Source organism: Arvicanthis niloticus, chromosome 16, assembly GCF_011762505.2.
Source record: "Arvicanthis niloticus isolate mArvNil1 chromosome 16, mArvNil1.pat.X, whole genome shotgun sequence".
Taxonomy (NCBI): Eukaryota; Metazoa; Chordata; class Mammalia; order Rodentia; family Muridae; genus Arvicanthis; species Arvicanthis niloticus.
In genome coordinates, this window is record NC_047673.1 from 69,053,166 (window position 1) to 69,071,952 (window position 18,787).

General features: G+C 40.8%; 1 protein-coding gene across 2 annotated transcripts in view; it reads right to left on the minus strand.

Annotated features, from left to right (window-relative positions):
• Positions 1-18,787, minus strand: part of Smyd3 (SET and MYND domain containing 3) — a 533,841-nt gene that overhangs the window by 343,707 nt on the left and 171,347 nt on the right. The window lies entirely within an intron of this gene.

The following is an 18,787-nucleotide window of genomic DNA, read 5'->3' on the forward strand; positions in this document are numbered from 1 at the left end:
TATGTTAATTTATCTTTCCAGAGGAGATAATAATCAAGTCAGCATCAGAGCAGTGTAGAGAAGCTTAACCCCAACAGAAGAAGAGCACACACCAATGCCCAGGACACCCCGGAAACAGTCAGCCCTTGGAATCCAAAAAGCTGCCATAGACAGCAAGATGGACTGATGCTCAGTATCTTAGATAAACAGCATAGGATTTCTTGACAAACTACACACATCCTCCCAAGCACACTCAACCTCTGCTTCACATATGATGCCTAATCCACTGCAAACAATGTACCAACAGAAGTTACACCATACTGATCTAAGAAGAGGGTCTGGACATGAATAACTTAAAAAAATTACTTTCAATCTACAGCAAGGTGAGCCACAGCAACAAAGGGTAAGCTACGAAACAAACCTTGGCTGCCACTGTTGCAGGGCATTGTCAAGGATTTGATACTACTGCCTAGATGTACAGACACTGCTGGGCCCAAGGGAATGGACACATACATACAACTACATACTCACTGCATGCCACTGATGACTGAATTTAACATTCTGCATGTTTTAAACACTTGGTGTCATTTATGCATTACTACTGTTTGAGTGGTTTGTGGATGACTCCTCAAATATTCACCATTTGTTACAGTCTAAATACTTAGTTACCAAATGAAAGGGTGGCCGAGAGTCATCTACACACGGAAAACACACGTGCAGAAATATGCTCTGCTGCCTGTGGGCAACTGTCTGCCTCCACTGCAGCTCATGCAGAACACTCGGTGTTATAGCCCCTTCATAACTTCCAAGAATGCATTAGCCAAGACCAACTTGGTTTTTTTTAAAGCTCATTATGATTCAAGCAAATTAACAATATCACACAGCATGTGTGGTGGGGCAACACCAAGCACAGAGACACATTAAAGCCCTTCTGCGGGAGCATAACTCATCTGATCCTTACTAGCAATCCAACTAAAGGTCAAACCATATATAATGATATAGATTCAGAAAATATATCACCGTTGAACATGCACTGGAATGAGGGTGGCTAATTTTAAAATGGAAGTAATTTAAAAATTATAAATAATGAAAAAGTCTTCATTATCAAATATAAGAAATAAAGCTTTATTATTGATTGCCAGCAACAATTTAGCCACCTTGTGTATACACACATGCTCACAGCTAATGCTTTTAGTGCGACATTAATGTTCTTCATATTCTTCAATATATATTCAATGAACATCACTCTAGTCAGGGACCAAACAAGGTCACAAATGGCTATATGATAAATTACAAACCTTAACAACTTTTGAACAGACTTAAATGTACGAGTCATCTAAAAGCCATTTAGCTTGACAGAAGAATGGTAACAAACTAGACAAATTAATAAGAACCATATATTAATCTGTCCTATTCCATGGTAAAAGGCCAACATCGTAACACACACTAACCTAAACAGAGATTCCAAGTATACATGACTGGAGAGAGTAAAAAAGAATTATCTATTAAAGATTGAATAAGCAATAAATACTTGCTAATTTATGCCAATACTTTATAAGCATACAAGACTTGATCAGAGGCATGGCACAGAGACCACTGAAATGCTGCTTTACCAGCACTGACATTGCAAGCAACTACAAAGAGGTGAATTCGGGCATTTGCTGCTTTATTTGTTGGATCACTGGTTGGTTTTCCACAGTAGACGGCTGAAGTGTCCATCTTCAGGATCTACCTGTATAAACAAGGATGGAGGTCGGCAGGCTTTTATGCAATTATATTTCTTGAGGTGGCTGAGTCCCAAGCAATGATGCTGCTCTTCAAATTCCCCAGGAGGCATTCAGAGACCAAACTCCGAGGGAAGGCAAACTCATCTGATTCGATCAAATCAACAGCAATTCCAACATGAAGAGGCTGAGTGTCACCTTGCAGTTGGGGGTTGGGGGCTGACTGAACACCACAGCAAGTGGCTTCTCCAGGAATGACTTGTCACTGACAATTGACAGTGATAAAAAATCATCACTGATACATCTACTTCAGTATTTCTAAAGGATAGCTCTTCGGCTGTCAAAATGACACACCCAGGGAACTCAAACACAATATATACTCCCGATTTACCTTCCAGATTGGAGGCAATAGGCTCACAAGAAAGGAGGCTAAGGAAGCTGTTTACAAACTTCCCAGTGTGCCCCCAAAGCTCAGGAAAAGGCAAGAGGCTGTTCTTCAGAAACCGTCTACACCAACGCAGTCATCTCTTTATCACACTTACAGTCCATACAGTGATGCACTATCCAACAGGCAGCAGGACAGCATACATCAAACTAGCAGGAACAGCACTTTAAAATGTGCATGTGGCTTGACGGTAAATTCTGTGTGGGCATACACATGGATAAATGAATGGAAATGCACAGGAACAGACAGGAAAATTAATGTTACTTGAAAAAAATAAAAACCGGATTCTTTTTGAGTTGGCTCAACAAATCCATTCATACCACTCTAAAAATCCCCAAAGGACACCAAGTTTCTCACTATCTACATATTTGGCCCATGTGATATTAACTTCTCAGATACATATCAAAGGAGACCAAAGGGGAAGAGGAAGCATGGGACTGATTCCAGGTTCTCCGAAACATCACAACACTGCACTGCTTTTTATCATGCATGGTTGTGCTGGCAGACAGCACCACTGTCCCTGGTACAGCTGCTGTAAAAGGCGTTGCCTAGCAACAGCAATCAATGCTGGGTTTCCCCTTCACCGTTTTCCTGAAGATTGAAACACTGCTCCAAGGTACTATTTGCAAGCACCTTCTGTTGGTTGACCACATATGCTTGTTAATATTTCTCTTGGTTTAAAACAAAAAAAAATTGAACTAAGAACCCTAGCATGACATTGAGGAAAGTCTAGAACAGCACAGGGTGCTCTGGGATGTGTTTGATGAAAAATTCGTTGACAGCTCATTGACTTTATCTGCAAGATACTCTTTCATTCTGCCATTTTTAGAACTGATTTCTGCTACCTCAAGGGAGATGAAAGCTGTTAGCATGAATTATCATTCTAAATGCAAATTTACAAGGGAGTTCCATGAAACACAAAAAGCAAGTGGTTTTCAGAAACATGCTTAATACCCACCACAGATATATCTGTGGTAATGCTCCTGTGTTGTTACACTCTTGACATTATCAAAACTTCTCGATAATGTAATGATATCACAATACGTAATTATAAAGACAGAAAGCATTTAAGATATAAATGCTGAGAGTAAAAAAAAAATCACACAGAAAATAGAAGATTCACTCAGCGATCAAAGGAAAGGGGAACTGAATGGGGGAGGTAGATGACAGCGTTTTAATAAGATATGACAGTATGTCTTCATAATCAATGTTTCACTCATAAACAAGTGAGGTATGAGAACTTGAAAGTGTGTGCCTCAGTTCCTTCGCCTGTCACTGTATGCCTGAGTAAACTTAAGGCCTCCACTGGCTTACAGGTCAAGAGTACAATTCATCATGGCAGGGAGGTCTAGACAGCAGAAGTTTGCAGCACCAGCCACACCCCACTCACAATCAGAGTGCACAGGGTGACAAATGCTTACTGTTGCTGGCTTCCTTTCTGTGCTTGTCCCAGGCAATGACATCCCACCATAGCAGGAAGATCATTTCTTCTCATTTCACCCAACCAGATTGATACAAACCCAAGAGATTATTATTCAGCAAGATAAATGGATGACATTTGACCCTTTGTGAATATTGTGATGTGACAGAAACTGGAAGAAAGCATGCTAAGTAGGATAAAGTTGAAAGCAAATAATGCTTATTTGCACTTACATGTGGCAGCTGGATGGACAGGAAGGAAAGAAGGAAGGAAGGAAGGAAGGGATGGATGGAGGGAGGGAAGAAGGAAGGCAGGAAGGAAGGAAGGATGGATGGATGGATGGGACGGAGGGAGGAAAGGAAGAAGGGAGAAATGGAAGAAGGAAGAAAAAAGGAAGAAAGAAAGGAAAGAAGGAAGGAAGGAAGGGATGGAGGGAGGGAAGGGAAGAAGGAAGGCGAGAAGGAAGGATGGATGGATGGATGGGAAGGAGGGAGGAAAGGAAGAAGGGAGAAATGGAAGAAGGAAGAAAGAAAGGAAAGAAGGAAGGCAGGAAGGAAAAAGGAAGGAAGGAAGGAAGGAAGGAAGGAAGGAAGGAAGAAAGGAAGGAATTGGGAAAGATGACAGAAAGGAAGACGAGAGGGAGGGAAGATGGAAATCCTATAACAACAGAGAAGAATGATGGCTGCCCAGAGGAAGAGAGGTTAGCTAACAGAGAAGAAGCAAAACAGGGAGACTTCAATGGGATACATTTAACTATATATTTCAAACAGCTAATGGAGCAGATTTTAAATGATCCCAACACAAGAAAATGGCAAAGGCTTGAAGTGACGACTATAGTAAAAGCCCTAATGTGAATCTTACTCAGTATAAACCTGAAGTGAGATCACACTGTGCTTCTTAAATGTTTACAATTATAATATTTCAATTAAAAAATAAGTTAATAGGGCAGAAGAGATGGCTCAGTGGGCAAACAGCTTGTTACATAAGTATGAAGACCAGAATTCTGATCCACAGCACCAGCAGAAATATCAGGTGTATGTGGAAGCCCAACTGTTATCCCAGCATTGGGAAACAGAAACAGGGCATCCCTAGAGCAAGCTGGCTAGCTAGACTTGGCAAACCAGTGAGTTCTAGGCTCAAGTAAAGGACCCTGCCCCAATACATAGGTGGAGAGCAACCAAGGATGACACCCAATATCAACCTCCGGGTTCCACACATATGTATACCCGTGTCAAAGTGTAACCACACATCAGTCATGACCACACACATACAGGCATGCATATATACACATGCAGCAGCAGCAAGCTGTAGCTGAAGAAGCAGGTCAACGGTAGAGCATTTGCTTGACAGAAAGGAAGCACTGGTTATTAATTTTAGGGTAGTGAATAAATAAATGCATAAATACATACATAAACAAAATATCATCATACATACCAAAAAATCGTATGGCTAATGAGGGAAATCAGCCACTTTGAAGATGCACATTTCAAAGGATACCATAGGTATCTTAGGTTTTGTTTTTTGGGTTTTGTTTTTTATTGCAGTGATAAGACACCATGAGCAAAGCAACTTATCAAAGTATTTAATTGGGCTTCTGGTTCCAAGGGTTATGGTTTAGGATCACAGAGTGAGGGTGCAGAGGTAGGCAGCTGGAGCATCAGCTGAGAGCTCACTCTTGATCCCAAGAGAGAATACTGGGAATGGCTGGAGCCTAGCCTTTTAAAACCTTAAAGCCTGCACCTCCAAAGAGGCCATACCTCCAACTCCTTCCCAAACACTTCCACCAACTGGGAACCAAGAATCCAAACATGTGAAGCTATGGGAGCCATTTTTATCCAAAGTACCACTACAGACAGAGAGGCAGAAACAAACAGCTGTTCTTAGGCCCTGAGCCTCCACACAGGCTGAACAAGGTCAATAGGCCCATCAACCTCCTGATGTGGTCCCCAGCCTGCACTATACACTGTACATTCAGACCAGGACAGTAGCCCTGTCCAAAGGCCAAGACGAGCCCCATACAGACCTAGTCCATGGGGTCCACACACTGCAGCTGGTACTCTTCCCAGGGTGCCTAGGGTCAGCTGAATGGCTGCCAACTTTGAATAAACCACAGCTCTAACCCAGCCTAGGAATAAAAAATGCTGCACCCAGTCCTGCTGAACACAGTCCAGTTCTCTCACCAAAAACAGTAATTTGCTTCTTTCACAGGAACGTTCTAGATCCTGTTCATCTTCTGATATATCACCAGGTGCCTTTCTGACCTGGCTACTGGAACCAGCCTGCAGGTGACACAGATCAACAAAAGCTTTGTGCTGATTCCAGCAGCAAAAGACAGCCAAGGTTTAATCTTTCACTTACTGTTTTTCAATCTATCAAATTTCTGTTTTTCCTTCTCCTGAGATGTGACAGTGTTAATCTAATGGAAGCAGGGTCATCATAACAGCAAGATGTGAGATAACGAAACTGAACAAGACAAGGGATGGATCTTGAAACCCATTTTATTTCTCATTCTAGATCTCAAATCAGAAGGAAATACTCTAATTTTTAAAAGATTTATCTAGTATAAGAACTTATCACTTGCTGTGTATACATTAACAACACTATAGAAGTGCATATACATTCAATTATCTATGCCATTTTCCCACTATGTATTAAATTTAAATTCATAAATATGGTTCATTTCTTGTCTTTTTAAGTATTTTAAAATATTTTTTATATCTCCTAAATGCTTTTGATGATTTTTTTTCTCATTCAAATTAAGGTGCAATGTTTTACCAGTTACCATAAAAGCTACATGCATGTGGAAAAGAGGTTTATGGTGATAATCTGTGCAATTACACACTGCTATATAGCATACCCAAGCATCATCTGAAAAAGCAGCTTCATTTCCAATGGAGATTGGGACAGTCAGAGAATGGCTTCGCAAGCCTGGCACTAAATACGTCTTTGTTTGCAGGGTCTATGTATATTGTCATGGGACTGGTGAGGGAAAATATAAAACATAAATATTTAAAATACAACTGAGCTACTGGGAAGTCAATGACAAAGAAAAATATCAATGCAGGGTTTTGTGCACGTATTTAAATACATAAATTACTTTAAGATTATCAAAAAGCACTACTGCTTCGTTTTTTTTCATTCGACACTTATTGTTATGCAATGGCACTATATTTTTTTTTAATTAGGAACCATTTGTAAAATGTCACACAATAGTAAATCCATCAGTGCTCTAACGGAAGCCATCAGTAATGAGTAGAAACAGTTTTGCATTTAATAGAAAAACCTTGATCCTTTTGTTCCCACCCATACATTACCTAGATTACTCAGTGTAGACTTTCAGCATTATCTTTATACAATCAAGACTCAAGAGTTTACCTGATGAAGAAAAGTCCAAAGGCTAATTGACTCTGATCTGTATGGCTACAGGTTTCCTCTTTCCATGGTTTTAAATTAAAACAAGTGTGTGTGTGTGTGTGTGTGTGTGTGTGTGTGTGTGTGTGTGTGTGTGTGTTTTAAAAAGGAAAATATAATTACATTATTTCCCTTCCTCTCCCCAACCTCTCCATGCATATGCACACTACCTGCCCTAGCTTTTCACTGGAGGCATTCAACTCACCCAAGGAGGCCCAGCTTCAAGCTTGACAACACAACACGCATTTTAATACCAGACAGAATGCCTAGACTTTGTCCAGACTGGGAGATCTGAAAACAAATTCCCACATGAAATGGAGACTCCCAGAGACTACATTTAGTAAATCTGAACAACTGTGAATTAGAATCCCAAAGTACAAAGCAGTCAACCAACACTCAGCTCAAACACCAACATGAAGAAGGACCCAGGATAGTTAATGCTCTTGTCACCCAAAATAATGAGCAGCAAACTCAACCTGGATAAACACTGGTCTAGAAAACACTGCAGCAATGAAGAAGAAAGAACTGCATCTAGATGCTGCATTGTGGAAAAAAATCTCAGGATGCTGTGGCCAAAAACAAACAAAAAGGCAGCAGGGAGCATAAGCTGGCTCAATTTACATGAAATTAAAATCATACCAAAATAAACCAAATACTGGTGCCAACTCATACGTGAAAAACTGCACAGAAAAACAAAGAGTGAAACTCAGAACAGTGGTGGTCACTGGACAGAAATGAGGGAAAAAGACGTAAGTGTGGAAACACTGCCCATGGAGGGCGGTGGACACAGACACTTCTACCAGCTGTTGTGTGTAACCTGGAGTGAGGGCAGTGTTCAATGTGTTGCAAGATTTAAAGAAAAATCTGGTTTGTTTGTAACCCCCACCCACAAAAGGAGCTACACTCATTGGTATGCTAACGGTAGCCATGATATCACCTGAGCACTACAGCAGCACACATGTGTCAGAAAGAGAAATCACACATGTCCACAGCATCACAGAAAACACCCATGTGCTTCAAGTAACAGAGGATGCAAAGGGGTAAAGGGCTGCCCACCTGAAATAGTCCTCCATCCCAGGGAGAACCATCAGCCATTCTCAGATGCCCATTTGTCTTGCTTACCTATAATAAAAGCTAAGCTTCGGCTAAGTGTGTGTGTGTGTGTGTGTGTGTGTGTGTGTGTGTGTGTATACGTGTCACTAGCTCTGCTTATTCAACTCCGGGTCTAATGACATCTAGAAACACAATTTCTGGCATAAATGTCCCCAGCCTTCCCTGTACTGAACTCTGAATGTCCCCAAGCAGATAACCATTTAAAGTATCTCTAATCTGAAATGCTTGAGGCTAGAATTCTCTCATATTTAGCAATTTTTCAGATCTGGAGATTTTTGCCCAGACTTTGCAAGGTGTATATATAATTAATCCAAAAATTTGAAATCTCGGGACCAGATGTGGTGATAAGCACTTACAATGCTACAGCTGAGGCAAAAGGCTTGCCACAAGTTTGAGGCCAGCCTGGGCTATATAGAAAATCCAAAGACCAAGGTAGATAGATAGGTAGATAGGTAGGTAGGTAGGTAGGTAGGTAGGTAGGTAGGTAGATAGATAGATAGATAGATAGATAGATAGATAGATAGATAGATAGATAGATATCTGAAATACTTTGAAATAGGAATCTTTGACTGTCTTTGAGTACTCAGAAGGTCCTAGGCTTCAGAGGATTTTGGATTTTAGTAGTTCAACCTGCACCTTCATCCACATCTGCCATCTCCTCTCCCACGGCTACCCCGTCTCAGCATGCACAGCAGAGGCTGCTCTGCTGTTGTGACTGTTGTGATGCCTGGGCTGGCAGCAGAACAGATGGGCAGGTCTGCTGCATGATGAATATTTGCCAACAACTAGAAGGGTGTAAAAGTAAATCTCAGAGAAGCCCAAACACAGCCACAAGGAGCCTAACAAACAATTAAAACATTCACTGCTGGAGAAAGAAACTGCCACAGCAACATAAAGCGAATTCAGAACCACTCAGAAAATGAGAGCCAACCAAAACAACACCTTGTTAATGTTAATTCCTACTTATAATAAATCACACTGGGATTGGAATATGATTAGGTAGCGTGCTCACATTTATCTGACTCTCCCATTTTAGACAAGCACAGATTATTGGTTTGTATTATTGAGTCTGTCATAGAAAAAGACCACAATATAGACAGACCCCCATGTAATAAGAAATAAGTCAAATTCAGAAATCAAACTTGTGGTTTAGCCCACTGTGCCTTATTAGCGGCAATTTTTCTTGAGCAAATATATGAATTTCTCAGTTTCTATCTCATTTGTAAATAGAATTTTAGAAATATTTGACTCATAATGTTCCTATGAGAATTCTATAAAATCCAAAAAAAGTTCTCAAAAAAGAATATTAAAAAAGAATATTAAGCAAATAGTAGGTTCTTAATGGCTATGGGTATGCTTAATTAATCAAGTCCCTTTTTTTTCATTACTCCCTTCAAAAAAAGACTCAACCATGATTCGTATTCAGGGTCAAGTTTACAACCCGAACATCTACAGGCTTCAAAAGTCTGAGCTGTGTAGAGCCACACTTGGGCAATAAGGCGATCTGAGAGAAGGTGCTCTAATGTGTGCTGTGTTATCTAGATCTGAAGGAATGGTTCCCTGCAGTGATGATCATAGCAGTGAAGGCGAATTAAACATTCTTGTACATCTAATCTGAGAGCCACTGCACACGTTTCTTCACTACACAGTTAAATCATATACTTCATGTCACTGGCTGTCACTTAATATTCACCTCCTGCCTTTTTCTTTTTTCTAATTTTTAATATCATAATTTAATTATATTATTTATATCTTCCCCTTCCTCCCTAAAAACCTCACATGTATACCATCGTGCTCTCTGTCAAATTCATGACCTCTTTTTCATTAATTGTTGTTAAATGCGTGTGCGTGTGTGTGTGTTCCTAAATATGATGTTCAGTCTTTATAGAGTGCTTGTATGTAGCTTAGCAGGGCTGACCTTTTGGTACTAGACAACCAATTAGTGTGGTTATTTCTCTTGCTCTCAGCATTCCTTAGTTCCCTGTAGTTCTTTGTGTAGAGCTGTGGTTTCATGGGCTTCCCCCACCCACCCACCCTGTATGACATGTCTACTGTTGTTGCCCTTGTTCAGTTCATGGTTAGGCAGTCATGTTGGTGAGACTTTATGGGTTAGCTTCTGACACTCTCAAGGGACACAGTCTCACAGCAAACTCCCTGCCCCTCTGGCCCCAACAGTCTTCCCATCTCCTCTTCCACAGCACTCCCTGGGCCTTAGGCGAGAGTTGTTTTGTAGATGAATCCTTTGGAGTTGGGCTCTACAACTCCACAACTCTCACTGGCTGTGTTGTTGGCTTCATTTGCCTAAGTTACTGCATTGTAAGACTCTGCCCTGCATTTTCTAACAACAATAAAAAGGCACAGAGCTCTCAGCCCTCTACTCTACTTCTCTGGCTTCTGGAAGAGGAAGAAAACAGGAGCCGCCAGAAGAGTCTCTTGCAGCCAAGGCAGTGGTCATGGATAATCAACCCTGTGGGGCAGATGGACAATGGACTTTTGCAGGGAAGTAAAGGTGGGGAGTTCTCGGGTCAATTATACAGACCCAGATCCTGAAAAATTTCAGGCCCTTCAAATCACCACAATTAGTTCCCTGTCTCTGCATCTCCTCCCTGAGGAGGCATACCTATTTTAAAATATTTGTTCACTCTATCATTTTGTGGGGGTACAGAAGAAGGAACCACAGTCACAGAACATCAATGGCCCTTGCTTCTCTCACAGACCTGTCAATCTTACCTGCATGTCACTTTATGGGCTATGTGCTCTGAGGGTCACTTTGCTTTGTTTCTTCTGAAGTGACACTCAGAGCTAAGGGGCAGGGGTGGCGGAAGAATTTTCCTTTAGAAATACAAAAACTTCAGCAACTTTAACATATTAGAATAGCTAAATTCTATAATTTCATTTGGATGAATTCAATCATATCATAACATTCAGACTGAGTAGTTTCACAAAATTAGTTTTGATTGTAATCTAAAATTTTATTTTGGTTTTACATCCCATCTGTGAGAAGATTTAAAACATTTTATTCTCAAATCACTCTTTGAAACACCTATAATAAATAATGCAAGATCCTTTTGTACACAGCAACCAGAATGTACAAGACCAAGAGTTTACAGCTTTCTTCTCACAGTGCTGAGATAGAATAACCACGTCAACAAATATACAAGCAGCGCTTTTAAAATAAAACACTAAGTTCCTCAAAGAGAACATAATGGAGATGTATGGGATCTTCCTGGGACCTTCATACCCAAGCTTCTGAAACAGAGGAACTAGAAATCCCAAGGGGCCTGTTTTGAAAATGAACGTTGAATATAGGAGAGCCAGATGGAAGCCGAACATGGCATGAGGTGTAAAGTAAGGCAGAGAGAGGTTACTGCTGAAGAAATGAGGAGCTCACATTTTATTCTAAGTGTAAGAGACAATAGAGAAACTAAGAGAAGCCAAGATTTTACCAAATTCATACTTCAAAAGATCCAATAGTGTCCCCCTGAAAAGCCAGTGGAGCAGGAAAGGGGAAACAGGGAAATCAGCGGGTTCCTACCCGATCAAGGAAGAGATGAGGCTATTTTGGATGGTGGTGGTGGCATAAAGGTTGTGACCTTCTTCAACATTACAGAAAATGCCAACTTCTCTGTGATTTTAATACCTGTAATACTTTTCTTTCAAGTCTAATCAAGAGTTTTAAGGATGGGTCAGAGCCACTGTGGAGGTTTGAATGAGAATAGGCGCCTATATTTCACTGACTGGTTCTTGGATGATACTGTGTGGGAAGGATTAGAAGGTGCGGTACTGGGGGTGTGCTTTGAAGTTTCAAAAGTCCATGCCAGGCAGGTCCTGCCTCACGCTCTTTGCCTGCAAATTTCTTGCAAAGCAGGTGTAAATTCTCAGCGATTGATTCAGTGCCATGCTCCTGCTGCCATGTTCCCAACCATGATGGTCATGACACTCCTTGAAACTGTAAACCCAATTAAATGCTTTTTTTCAAAAGAGGTACATTGGTCATAGCAAGAGAATGGTGACTAGAATAACTATATTCCTTACTTTCATAAACATGTACAAATTAGCAGTATCATTAAAAATGTTATAAGATGAAAAAGAAAGTGATGCCTCATAGGAGAGAAGAAAGAAGTGGCAGAGTTTCATTATTACGAAGATGCTTTTCTAAATATTTCTAAATATTTTCTAAATAATAAGAGCAGTCCGTAACCCAGTCTTTTCCCAGAGTATGTCTACGATATCTTTATTTCCTCTTTTCCACACACTGGCTCTCAATGTGGTCTGGAAAGTTTGCTCCCACCTAAAATAAATGTGCTCTCCTAATCAAACTGTAAGTGTGGCTTCTGTCACTGTGTGTGGTCTGGTCACTGATGAGATAGAGAACAAGTAAGGAGCCTATGTAAACCCACAACCTTAGCTGTCTTATGTTGACCCTTGGCTCCTACGTGAATCAGAAGTGAATCCTACAGTCTTTTCATTAACTTGGTATAATGCCTGCTTTCCCAGTTAGCACACTGGGAAAAAATTAATTTGAAAGAATTAAAGACTTTTCTTCAATTTACATCAAGACATGAATTTGAACACTATACATTTATTTAATTTACATGAGAATTGGAGTTTATTTTCATCTATGGTTATTATAAAGTAACTATAAATTTATGAAAAATAATCAGTGAATGATACATTTTGTTTGACTCTACCTTTTAGTGCTGACTATATATCCGATCAACCCATTAAGGTTTTTGTTACACAAATCCTATACTGAAGCACTACTTGGGATACCACCTACAGGCTAAGACAACAAATCTCTGGTATACCCAGTTTTTTCAACTACGGATAGTTTAGAATGAGTAAGCAGGAATGTTTCTTTCTATGGTGTCATTGTTTCAATTTTTAGCTTTTGTTTCTGTGTGTGTGTATTATGCACACGTTGTGGATTTGGTCTAACGATTGTATTATGTTAATTGGGTTCCCAAAATTGCAAGAGAATCCACATGTAAGATACTGACATAAATAAAGTTGTCAGTGACCAATTGCTGGACAAGAAGACAGAGGCGGGACTTTAGAATTCGTGGGCAAGGGGACCAAGAGAGGAAGGATTTAGAATCACCATTCCTGGAAACGAGTAAGGTCCAGGCCTGAGGTACAGAATAGAGAACATACCAATCATGTAAGAACCTAGAAGAGAAGCTCCAGGGTCTCCCTCCCTGCCCCCAATTGGATCTAGGGCAGCAAAGGAATAATATAGATTTTGGTAAGTAATAAATCAAGAATATTGGAGGGCAGGTATTAGCCACATGGAGGCTTTGGAATGGCCCAACTATAGAGCTGTTTAAGGCATATTAATATAGAAGGTGTCTCTCTCTCTCTCTCTCTCTCTCTCTCTCTCTCTCTCTCTCTCTCTCTCTCCCTCTCCCTCTCCCTCTCTCCCTCTCCCTCTCCCTCTCTCTCTCTCTCTCTCGCTCTCTCGCTCTGTGTGTGTGTGTGTGTGTGTGTCTGTGTGTCTCTGTGTGTGTCTGTGTCTGTTTTTCATTAGGGAACACAGAACATTGAGGCAGGTAGCAAGGAACGTGAGCAGGATTAATTGGCAACTGCGACACACACATGTGCACACTCAAGCAAACACACTACTAAAGACATAACACACTGCATACTGTCTACTTCTGAGGTAGACGCCCAGCCATCGGTCTCCTGTTTCTTTGTAAATTTGATGCATTGTTTTATCAAGTTCCTCGGGCTGGTTTCAAACTTGCAATCTTTCTGTCTCAGTCTCCTGAGATTACAGGCATTTGCCACTAGGTCTAGCTAGTTTAAAATTTTAGTCTGCTGTAGATACACGCAGGGTGCTATGAAAATACTGTCCAGAAAGCAGGGGGTGTACGAGAGAAGACAAGGTATTCCTGCTCTAGGGAGATGTAACATTCCAGAGGGAGCTGTGCCACTATCACAGCGCAGAGACAAGTCTGAACACAACAGCTATAAACTCCACATCAAAAATCAATTTCTGGTTATTACTAAAATGTACATGCACCCTGGCATTGATACACAGAGAACAGAAATCATTGCATTCTTTAAGATTGAAGTGGGGGAATCAAAATGGGATCACGAGCTGCTTCCTGGCGTACCAGAGATGACATTCCACACATATCAAAGCAGCCTTTGTCATCTGGAGCCACAGTTGCACATCAGATATACCACTGGACACCCCAAGCATGGCATGAATAACAATGCTGTTTGGGATACAAATCTGTACGGATTACACCCAGGTCTAGTGCCATCAACCTGCCACAGCAAATCAAGGTTTTCAAAAGGAAGGATAAGACAGATGTTTATTTTGTGTTAAGGAGAGAAAAAAAATCCAATGGAGAAAGGAAAGGGTGACATAAAAATCCTTATTCCCTGGCTTAGTTTTTCCTTGGAAGTGCTGAGCAGGTTTTTACTGAATTTAACCTAATTTTGCTATGACAACAGTTCTATCACCGAGACATTCTAGAAGAAACAGTATCTATGTAATTGTTCTTATTCCAGCACTTTGTCCCAGAGATTGACCAAAACACCACAGTTTTTAGTGCCAATAAGAATATGGACATACACACACATGTACACATACACACTAGAGTTCAAGCATGATTAGAATGTATGTTTACAATAAATCCAAAGCCCTTTTCTTTGTGACATGGAGCCTACTCAGAGGTTAGAGGGTACACACACACACACACACGCATGTACACATACACACTAGAGTTCAGGCATGACTAGGATGTATCTTTATAATAAATCCAAAGCGCTTTTCTTTGTGACGTGGAGCCTCCTCAGCGGTTAGAGGGTTAATGAATGAAATGGATCACTAGACTGAAAATAAAAATCACTATTAAAAGAAAAAAGCAACATCAAGAGAATTAGGTGGCATGTAACACTGTAACCACTGAGAATTCTCAACAGTAAAATAAAGGCTTATGGCCCCTGCGTTTTCATTAGTTTTCCAGTAACACTGGATGCAGCGTGAATTATAATGAAGCAGAAAGCGGCAGCAGGCCCTTTAAAGAACATATACGGAACAGAGAGAAGCACTCCGTTCACATGGTCACAGACACTGGCCAGTCCATGGCACCGTGCCCTATGAACTTTAGTAACCTTGAGGTATGTCATATAGAGAAATATTTCATTAACCTGCATGATAAGAATTGCTCAATAGCTAACACTGTAAGCCATGCATGCTATAAAAATATAGAACAGAATATAGAATGACATAAATCAGTTAAAATGCCTGTAATAAACCTTCATAACTATGTGATTTGAAACTAGAAAATGTTTCCTATGGTTCATTTCAATAGAAGTAAAACCTTTAGGGAAAACCTAAGGTGCTATTCCAGCTTAACAGGGGAGGGCGACATGGAAAGACAGACAGAAAATGATGATAGGATACTGAGACACGCCTCACAACACACCAGTTATCTCTGCATTCAATTTCTAACTTCTTAGTGTCAAAATAGTAGGTCTTCTGAACAACTTAGGTTGGAAAGAAAAAACAAAACAGACAAAAAGCCATGAGCATCTTGCCAATGGGACCTGCCCTAAGAATAAAGTTAAAGCCATGAGAATCTTATCAGTGGAGCTGCCCTAAGAATAAAGTTAAAGCCATGAGAATCTTATCAATGGAGCTGCCCTAAAAAGAGGGCAGAAGAAGAGGACAGGAGTGAACCTGGCTTTACCCATTAAAATTTTGGTGTCTTATGCGATATGCTAATTTCTGCCATAGTAACCCTTTAAGCCTTTCTAGTCCACCATAACTGAAGACTTGCTCTCAGTTTCTACTAGAAAGCATTGCCTTCTAGCCGTATAATGAGGTCTATCCCATGTTTATAAGATTTACTTACTATCATGAAGTTGGCATCAGAAAACTTAACCCCAGTGTTCAATTCCTTGGGCACACAGTCATCAACATTAGACTCTGGGGAGTGCCAGGAGATATCCAACCAGAGATAACCCTCGCTTGGCCTGCACATGACTCGTTCTGTCCCAGACTGTCAACTTGAGCTTCTCTCCTGAGGAACTGTTAACTTCTTAAATGGGAACATTCTGGGAAAAGAGGGATTGGGTGGTACACACTACAGCTGTGTCATCCTGAACAGGAGCCTCAAGCCAAGTAGTAACTTAGCAAAGAGTTGAAATTCCTTATTTAATTTCATGAAATTTTAATAGCCACATGGTTTTTGGCTATCATATTGGAATGGAAGCAGGGGATAAAAACATCTCACCATGACAGAAAGCCCTACTCTGCAGACTAGAGGAAAGGCTTGTCAGAATTGGATATATGTACTTGTAAAAATTTCAGGAATATAAAATCTTGCACTGCAAGGGCACATAATACACAATATCCACGTCCTTAAATTCCAAGACCTTAAAGATTGTAATAAAGATATCAGGGCCTTTAAAATGTCTTGTTGTGTTCGGTAAAGCAGTACCGCTGAAGACCACGATTGTATTTACAGTAAATGATATACACCGAAACCTCATGGCTGGTGTTTAATGGTAGATGCCTTGTTTAGTATAAATGAAGACCTATGGGCAATACCCAATAACGGACAAAACAACAGCAAAACACACATATGCTTTTAAAATTAAAAGTGAAATGAAACACTAAAAGAATGTGAAAGTCTCTAGCAATTACAGGTCATTTAGAAATACAGCAAGACCGTGCGATCCTGTGGAGCTGTGGCGTCCTCCAAGGCTCCATATCATAGGCATGGTGTTCAGTCTGAGGCACACTGCTGGGTAACAGAAAAGACTGGGAGGGTGTCATGGGTGGGGGGAAGTTAGGGTGTTATGTATGTCCTCAAAGGCAGCCGTTAGAGCCTAGTATCTTCCCCTTCCTCTTTTTGCTCCTTGGCAGCCATGGGGTAAGCAGTTTTTCCTCACCACACAACCTCATTATGAACCATCTCTTCAAAACCTACAAGCAATAAGATCAGTCAGCAAGATGGCTCAGCAGGCAAAGAAAGGCCCTGGCCTTCAAGTCTGACAACCTGACTTCAGTCTTCAGGACCCACAGAAAAGAAGGAGAGAATCAACTCCCCCAAGCTGTGCTCTAATCTCTACGTGTACACATATACACACAATAAAATAATATAGAGCTAAAAAAAAAATAAAACAATGAGACCAACTGATTGTGAACCAGCATCTCCAAAGCTCTGAAACAACATCAGCCTTTTCTCTTTATAAACAGATTGTCTAGGGGTATTTGTTATAGCAACAGAAAGCTAAAAGGCTGGCTGGAACTAGAAACAAAGGCAGGCAGGAGACAAAGGCATCAAGGGCTGCTACCAGGATCTCAGGCTCCCCACTGAGTCTCTCTGTTCCTCCACCCTGCTGGGTGCCCTCAGCTGCTACCACCTCTCAACAAAAGCCATTAAGTTAATGTGTCAAGAAAAGAATATATCACCTATAAACCAAGGAGGTTGTCACATTAACTCAACATCATCCCAATATTTATCAACTGTGTGTGAATTCAATCTTTTAACAGAAGCATGAACACACATAGGGGGAAAAATGGTTTTCACCAAACACATTAATTTTTTTTTTTGTGCCCCTGCATTATCCGGAAGAACTCAGCCACAGCCCCATCATTGTCTCAGTCATGGAAAATTAGGAAAGTCCATGCCATTTCCAGGACGATGGGGACAGGCCCTCTTGAACACTTTCCTCTCTGCCCTGAGATAAAATGACCACCTTTCCATCCGCTTCTGCGGCTGATCAATGTGTGCTGCTACGCATCTGTCAGGCAGCTGTGGTTGTCTGCTTACATGTTTGCTTTCATCCCTGGAATGTAACCTATTTAAGGACACAGACATGTACGCCCCATCCTCTGTGCCCTCTGTGTCTGCTCAGACATAACCTGTGGGTGCTCAGGAATCAGCTACACTATATGAGTCTTAGATATGGGACGGTTCTCCCCATCTTTCTAGAGAAAGCTACTGGCACAAGAATACATTACTGTAGAAGCAGAAGGGAATTACTTGGGGAGAGGAATGGAGAACCAGAGGAAGGCCGGGGTCAAAGGTGAGGGTGGTAAGAAACATGTATGAGTAAGAACAGAGCAGAAGAATGCATGTGTAATAAAATGTTGCATTAAAACATATTATATTGCATGCTGGTTTTTTTTTTTAAAGTTTAGAGCATATTAACTAAAGTAAAACCTGTACACACACACACACACACACACACACACACGATGTCAGAGATCAGAGATCAGAGATGAAGAGACGGTTCACTTGGGAAAGTACTTGCCATTCAAGCAAAAGACACCAAATTAATCCACAGATCCCACATAAGAAGCTGGGCACAGAGGCTCACACTTGAAATCCTAGTCCTTGAGAAACATACAAGTGAATCCCCAGAGCTTGCTGGCCTGCCAGACTGGCCTCACTGAGATGACCTCTAGGCCACTGAGATTCACTTTCTAAAAAAATAGGATAGGTGGCATTCCTGGGGAGCAAAACCCATGGCTGTCCTCTGGTTTCCATAAGCACATGCAGACGTGTGCATACATATCTCCACACTGATGTACATGTACACAGATCCATACATGCACATGCACACACACTAAAGAGTAGTTATTTAATTAACTAGTTAGTTAATTAATTGGGGATTTTTAGAGTTGTCAACAACAAACATTTTGTCTCTGAAAACAGTTCCTGCTGGCTG